The sequence below is a fragment of the Lycium ferocissimum genome, chromosome 8 (genome assembly GCF_029784015.1).
Source record: "Lycium ferocissimum isolate CSIRO_LF1 chromosome 8, AGI_CSIRO_Lferr_CH_V1, whole genome shotgun sequence".
NCBI classification, from domain to species: Eukaryota; Viridiplantae; Streptophyta; class Magnoliopsida; order Solanales; family Solanaceae; genus Lycium; species Lycium ferocissimum.
Genome location: NC_081349.1, coordinates 17,468,309 through 17,476,355, shown reverse-complemented (window position 1 = coordinate 17,476,355; position 8,047 = coordinate 17,468,309).

Sequence of the window (8,047 nt, the reverse complement as noted above, 5' to 3'; positions counted from 1 at the left end):
CATATAGTTCCCTTATTTTCTCCAACTTTTGCTTCTTTATTTCATCCACTTTTCTCTCCCTATTCAAAATTAAGAGATATTGTTACCTAGTTTTCTCCAACTTTTACTCAAAAAGTCCATTAAAATCGGTAATTTTTATGTACAAAGTTCATACACCAAAAAACATATATGTATAATTTTCATATGTAATATGTATAACTGTATAGATTCTTATAATTTTTATATATGAAATATGTATAAATATTGTATGTGTATTTTGATTATTATAAAGTACATATAAATTGTATAAAAATCTAATCAAAGTATGTATAAATTTTGAGAAAAATATGTATAATAAAATTGTAATTGATACAGACCAGATTCCATACAAAGTTCATACATCAGAAAATAGTATTAATTTTTGTATGCAATATGTATAAATGTATAAATTCGTTATAATTTCTACGTATGAAATATGTATAAAAGTTGTATGTATATTATGATTATGATAAAGTACATATAAATTGTATAAAATTTGATCAAAATATGTATAGATTATGAGAAAGTATATATGTATAATAAGTTTTCTGATTGATACAAACCAAATTCCATCCACATTTCATACACATATCAATTTTTAACATTTTTAAGACTAATTGATATCGAATTTCTTCGCAGTTCATACACATTGTGCAGCATATATTTAAGAATGACATATAGCAGACTCCATACACATTTCATACATATATTAGTTTTCAACATTTTCTAAAACTATAGTTTATACAGATTTTCAAAACACACAACGATCATATATATCTCAAAACGATACAAATCAATTTTTATATACAATTAATACACAAGCTAGTAATAAAAAATGCTTTGTAATATTGGTTTGAAAATTTATACTAGGAGAGAAGATGGATTTTAGGTATGAAAATGGTGTCTATCATAGAGAGAGAGAGAAATATTTTTTTTTTAAAAAAAGAAGAAGTTGAATGGTAACTATCCTAGAATTAAGTCCACATTTAAAATCAGATTTTCTTCCTTAAAAAAGGCCTAAAATCGTGGGTATCTCATTAAGCCCAAATCTGGTAGACTTTGTAATTTTATTGGTATGTTTTGTAAATAAGAAAAAGTATCCTTATGTTTCGTAATATAGAGTCTTAAATAGGTATTATTAGATTTTCCCTTCCTTCAAAGGCGCTGGTCTTTAATATTTGTCCATCAAATTACTGGTCTTTAAATTTTGTTCGTCTAAAAAAAAGGCCAAAAATGCCCCAGGTTCTGAGTTCAAACCCGAGCTTCGTTAAAAAACAAAAAAAAAAGACAATTTTGCAAGGCAAGATTTCACGAAAGTTCGGCCTTTGACTTGCGAAATTTCATTTTTGATTGAGGTGTGGTTCGAATCCAGAACATCAGGATATTTTCAGTCACGTTTTTAGACAAAGGGCCAAAATTAAAGATTTTCAATTTGATGGAAAAAAAAAAATTAAAACCACATAGGGAAATCGTGCGAATTGCCCATATGGAATCTTATTGTCGGGCTGGGCTGCTTTCCTTCAGTTTTTGCAAAACAGAGCTCCGAATGTAACTTTCTCCAGTGTTTGCACAAACTGTTTGTTCCATTGAAAATGGATTAAATGCAATTCTATCTTAGAAAGGGAAAAGGGGCAGATATAGGGTGTGTTTGGTATGAAGGAAAATGTATTCTCGAAAAATAAGTGGTTTTTTCTTACTCATTTTTTGTGTTTGGTATGCGAATTGAAAAATGTCATTTTAAGAAAGATTTGCGATATCTTTCAAAGCAAACCCACTATGAAGTTTTTAAATGAAGAGTGCAACTTTTGGTGGTGGGGAGTACAGGTTTGGGTTTTTTTTTTTTTTTTTTGGGGGGGGGGGGGGGGGGGGGGTTGGGTGGGGGGAGAAGGGGAGCTAGTTAAAAAAACCAAAAAAAAAAAAACTTAAAAAAAAAATTAAAATGAAAACTAAATTTTTTATATATTACTACTATATAGAAACCTGAGTTTCTATACAGTAGTAAAAGTGGATCGTCGTCCGTTCCAAAAAAAAAAAAAAAAAAAAGTGGACCCCATATTTAAAGAACAAATAATGTAAAAAAAAAAAGTGCACCCCATATTAAAAAATCAAATAATATTCATGTAATTTTTAAAATATCACATTAAGTCAATAATGATGGATTCATTGCCACATGCGTATCAACCCATTAGTGGGAGCAAATGAAATTATTCTACTGCAAAAAACATGGACCCCATATTATTATTTTTCTTCAAAAGGTTAAGTAGCGAAACCATACAATTTTTTTTTTTTATATTAGCCTGAGATCTAATATAGATATTGAACTGTTGTATTTGCTATTTCGCCATGTCATTTATTTGTTATGTTTACTAAAATAAATATACTTAAAATATTTATATTTTAAAATAAGATAGAATTTAATTACTTTTTTATTTTTATTCTTATTCTAATAAATGTGAAAAGAGATTAATGTCGTAAAAGAAAAAATAATATCAATTGGAGATCAAATAATGAATAAGGTAAATTAGTCAAATTATAATTCTAATTGACGTTTCCTTAAAAAACCATGCAAAAGACAACATGACAAGTAAAATGAGCTAAACCGAGAATATTTACCAAAAATTAAAAAATAGTAGTTCTTCGTTTAAATAGAAAATCAAATTTCTACTTTGTTTCGTTTTAAACATGTAAAATTAATTTAACAATTTGAATTAAAATTAACCAAATAAAAATTTGATAAAAAAATAATCAGTATTTTACACCTTTAAATTAATCGAGTTAAAATTGAAAGTATCAACTGATGCTTAAATATTGTTATTGTTTTATCTTAAAGAGAGGAAAATAGTTTCCTTTTAAACAAGTCTTCTCTTTTAAAAAATATTAATAAATTTTTGCAGACTTTGTATTCGTAGCAAACACTAATATAATAAAGTTTTGGATGCGGAGCACAAACTACAATGTTATATTAATCGTGTTTATCAAATTTCTACTTTGTTTCGTTTTAAACATGTAAAATTAATTTAACAATTTGAATTAGAATTATCCAAATCAAAATTTAATAAAAAATAATAAGTATTTTACACCTTTAAATTAATCAAATTAAAATTGAAAGTATCAACTGATGCTTAAATATTGCTATTGTTTTATCTCAAAGAGAGAAAAATAGTTTCCTTTTAAATAAGACTTCTCTTTTAAAAAGTATTAATAAATTTTTGTAGACTTTGTATTCGTAGCAAACACTAATATAATAAAGTTTTGAATACGGAGTACAAACTACAATGTCATATTAATCATGTTTTGAACATTGTATGTATATATATATATGTGCATAAAAACAGTGCAAACTAATAATGCCAAAAAAAAAAAGTGTACCCCATATTAAAAAATCAAACAATATTCGTGTAATTTCTAAAGTATCCCATTAAGTCAATAATGATGGATTCATTGCCACATACGTATCAACCCATTAGTGGGAGCAAATAAAATTATTTTACAGCAAAAAACATGGACCCCATATTATTGCTTTTCTTCAAAACGTTAAGCAGCGAAACCATACAATTTTCTTTATTTTTTTATATTAGCCTGAGATCTAATCTAGATATTGAACTGTTGTATTTGCTATTCGCCATGTCATTTATTTGTTACGTTTACTAAACTAAATATACTTAAAATATTTATATTTTAAAACAAGATAGAATTTAATTACTTTTTCATTTTTATTCTTACTCTAATAAATGTGAAAAGAGATTAATGTCGTAAAAGAAAAAATAATATCAAATGAAGACCAAATAATGAATAAGGTAAATTAGTCAAATTAGATACGGAGCACAAACTATAATGTTATATTAATCGTGTTTTGAACATAGTGTGTGTGTGTGTATATATATATATTATCACTATCCAAACACAACTACATACACATAGATACACTATAATCTAAAGTGTTAAGCCATCTGGTACTATATATAAGCATGAGTTTGGAGGTGGTTTCGTCGTCCACCTCCAACTCATGTTAAAAAAAAAAAAAAAAGGGTGGACCCCATATTAAAAAATAAGCAATGTCAAAAAAAAAACGTGGACCCCATATTAAAAAATCAAGCAATATCCATATAATTCTCAAACTATCCCCCATTAAGTCAATAATGGTGGATTCATTCAGTTGAATTTCTATACCACGCGCTGCATTTGCAGCATTTTTGAATGACTGTCCAAAAAAAGTGGCCCCCATTAAACTTTAATGTGGCAGTCTCTTACTTATCTCTCCCTCCAATCTCCATAGCTTTTTTTGTACTCCTGTAGTACTAATATTCAATAGACAAAGAAAGTACAGGTAAGGATTAATTTTTCAAAAGTAGTTTTGAATATATTATTATCAAGCTTCATTTTTTAAAAAGTTACTATTACAACTGATTACATTTTGTAGTTCTATGGGTGATATCTTACCTCACCAACTATAATTCTATAATCAAATTAATTGAATATTGTTACAACTGATAAAATAAATTACTCAGATGTTTATTGCAGTACTGTTTAATATCCTAAAAAGAAACTAAGATGGGTATTACATTCTCAAAAGACATTTTCCAATGTCTTTAGTTTCTAATTATATACGGAGCACCATAATAGCCAAAATAATTTATTAGTACATACTTATAATAGGTTAAGTAAAAAAAAAAAGGATAAAAATCTTATACCGCATCTATGCCCATGTTATATGACACAATATACATAATCACCATATGTATAAAAAGTTTCACGTTTTAACCTAGGGTATAAAAAATTTCACGTATAAAAAGTTTCATGTTTTAACCATATGTTCAAATGACGTTTCCGTATTTAGAAGTAGTTAAAAATTCAATAAGTTTTGAAATTCTGGTTCAAATTTGATTAACGCGTAGTTTAAAAAGTGTCTATTAGCCTTTTTCTTAAATAAAGTCATATAAACTGAAACAAAGAAATAACATCATGGCACAAATTATTGAACCCGTGCTCCCAAAATTTGTATCTTTACATACGTGACTTCCAAGGAATGTTGTAGAATATATCAATTCTTTTTATAATTACATAAAAATAAAATTATAAATATATGTTGAGCCCGTGCTGGCACGGATTCTGGTATCTAGTTTTAAAAGAAGGGAGGGGTGTTGTAGAAAATCAAGAAAAAAGAAAAACTTTTTAAAATGAAAATTAATTTTTTTTAAGGGTGGTGGGGGAGGGGGATGGTGCAAAAAAAAAAATCTTTTTTAAAAATGAAAACTAATTTTTTTAAAGGGCGGTGGCCGGTGGGGGTGTGTACAAAACTGAAAAAAGAAAACCTTTTAAAATTGAAAATTATATTTTTTTGAAGGGTGGTGGGGGCAGGTGTAGAAAACCTTTTTAAAATTGAAAATAATTTTTTTAGAGGGTGGTAGGGGTTGGCGGGGGGGGGGGGTGCAGCTGGGGGTTGTGAACGAATTGAATGGACTTTTTTGTTTGAATGATGCTAATGGTGTTTTGACTATTCCCTTATCCACTATTGGTTCTAGGGATAAATTAATTTGGCACTTAACCAAATCAGGTGCTAATGAGGTTAGATCGGGTTATCACCTTGCAAAAAATTTAAGCAAGCAAGGGGACACCAGTAGTAGCATGGCTCAATCTAGTAGTGATGCTTTTCCTAAAGCTTTTTGGGATTTCTTGTGGGCAATGAATATAAAAATAAGCATAAACATTTTCTAAGAAGGTGTGTGCTAAGTACTTTACCCGTAAACAATATTATTAGAAAGTGAATGCATCACGTGAGTAGTGTTTGTAAGAGATGTGGACTAGAAGATGAAACTCTAGAACACATGCTTTTTAAATGTTATGATTCTCAAAGAAAAATTTGGAAAATGAGCCCTATTAATTGGAATGATCTCTCGATAATATTACTGACTTTTCCTTATGGTGGAATGATAAGACTACTATGGCAAAAAAATGTTCTAATTCTACTAGTGTTCTAAATTTGACGGTAATAATAATGTGGCAGATATAGAAATCTAGGAATGCCTGGTGTTTCAATAATGAATTAACTGATCCTCCGGACATTGTGGCAAAAGCTTTATATGAGTATAATGAGTTTTTTGAAATAACTCATGTTGATTCCTCAAATGGTAATTTACAATAGAAATTATGAATATCAACTAACACTGCCCGAAGATGGGATTGGTTTATTTGTTGATGCAGGGTTACATATTGGTTCGAAGAAGGCTAGCATTGGTTTTGTTGCTATGGATAGCAAGGGTGTTTTGCTTCATGCCCATGGATCCCCGATTCAGTTCATTGGGAAATCTATGATTGCTTAGAAAAGCTGTGGAACAAGCGTTACAACATGGATGGAGGAAACTGTATGTCTTCTCTGATGCAAAATGTGTTGTGGATATTTTGAAGAAAAAATGTGATAGCTGCTTGCGACGTAGATGTAGCTTGTGAAGATATTTGGAACATGTCTTCATGTCTGGATCATGTTATGTTTTTTCATATTCCTAAAAGGTCTAATGTGGTTGCTCATAATTTAGCTAGGTTTGCAATTTCTTTGTTGCACGATTTTTCTTGGGAAGGAATATTCCCAAGTTGAATTGCGAATGATGTTGTACGCTCCTTTGGACATATCATGTCGTTGATGAATTAATAAGATGAAAATTTCTGTTGAAAAAAAAAAATAGTAAACGGTTCGCGAAACTAATCTGCACAATGGAATAAATGCATGGTCCAAAAGTTTGCCTGAAACCAATAATAATCTGATCCCGAATTCGTGACGACTATAGCAACCAAATTGAAAACTATGTTTATGGGGCAATATTCAAAGCACAAGAAGAGAAATTAGTCCTCATTCAAAACCTTCTAAATGAACAAATAGCATTTCCCGACACAAAGAAACAATTATTTAGGGCTCGTTTGGTATGATGGATAAGCAAAAATAATGCTGGGACAAAAATTTAGTGCCGCCTTATTCCACGTTTGGTTGGAATAAAAACCCGAGATTATAGTGTTTTTTTAATCCCACATAGAGGGTGGAATAACAATCTCGGGATAACTAATCCCGGGATTAGTTATCCCGGGATAACTTGTTTTCTAACCAAACGAGCCCTTAAGGTTACCCTTACACAATTTACGTTCAATAATGTCGGCACAAAATCTATATAATGATAGAAGAGATTTTGGACAACAGTTTGCCGAGGGTTAATTCCTTGGGTGTGTTTGATTTTGTGACAGAAGAAAACACAAGTTTTTGCGCGGATTTCCCTTCATATGGACTGGTCTTTAATTTTTGCCCCTCAAATCGCTGGTCTTTAATTTTTGCTCTTACTTCTCATTTAATAAAAATTTGAGGGCGAAAGCACCCCGTTGGTCTACAAAATCAGATATTCTGGGTTCGAACCCTAGCAGAGTAAAAATAAATACAAAAAAAAAAAAAAAAAAAAAAAACAATTTCGCAAGGCAAAGTTTCATATAAATTATGCCTATTCGGGAAAAGTTACATACAAACTATGCCTTGTCCGGCATAATTTCTACAAGACTATGCCAAAAGACATAGTTTTTATGTAGTTATATAAATGCCTTGTCCGGCATAGTTCTGTAGGATAACTAAATTTTTACAGAACTATGCTAGAAGGCATAGAGTATCACGACCCAAATTGGAGGCCATGACGGGCACCCGGGCCCTATCTACCTAGCACCGCTAATCATGCTTTCATATCATAATCATAAACAAGGGTGGACCACGAGGCCATCAGATGGCAACCTGCTAGATCATAAGAGAACTATACTTAAAAGGAGCAAGCCCAAAAGGACATACCTATATAACCATGCTAGACAAAACTATACGAGCCGGCAAGGCTATCATGGACACCTATACAACAAAATATAAACCGAGAGGGCCATACAACGTCTACTATACCATAACTGTCTACAAGCCTCTACTAGATTGCATGACATGATAAGGTCGGAACAGGGCCCTGCCATACCCATATGTATAACAAAATATACGTACCCAAACATGACAGCAACTCCG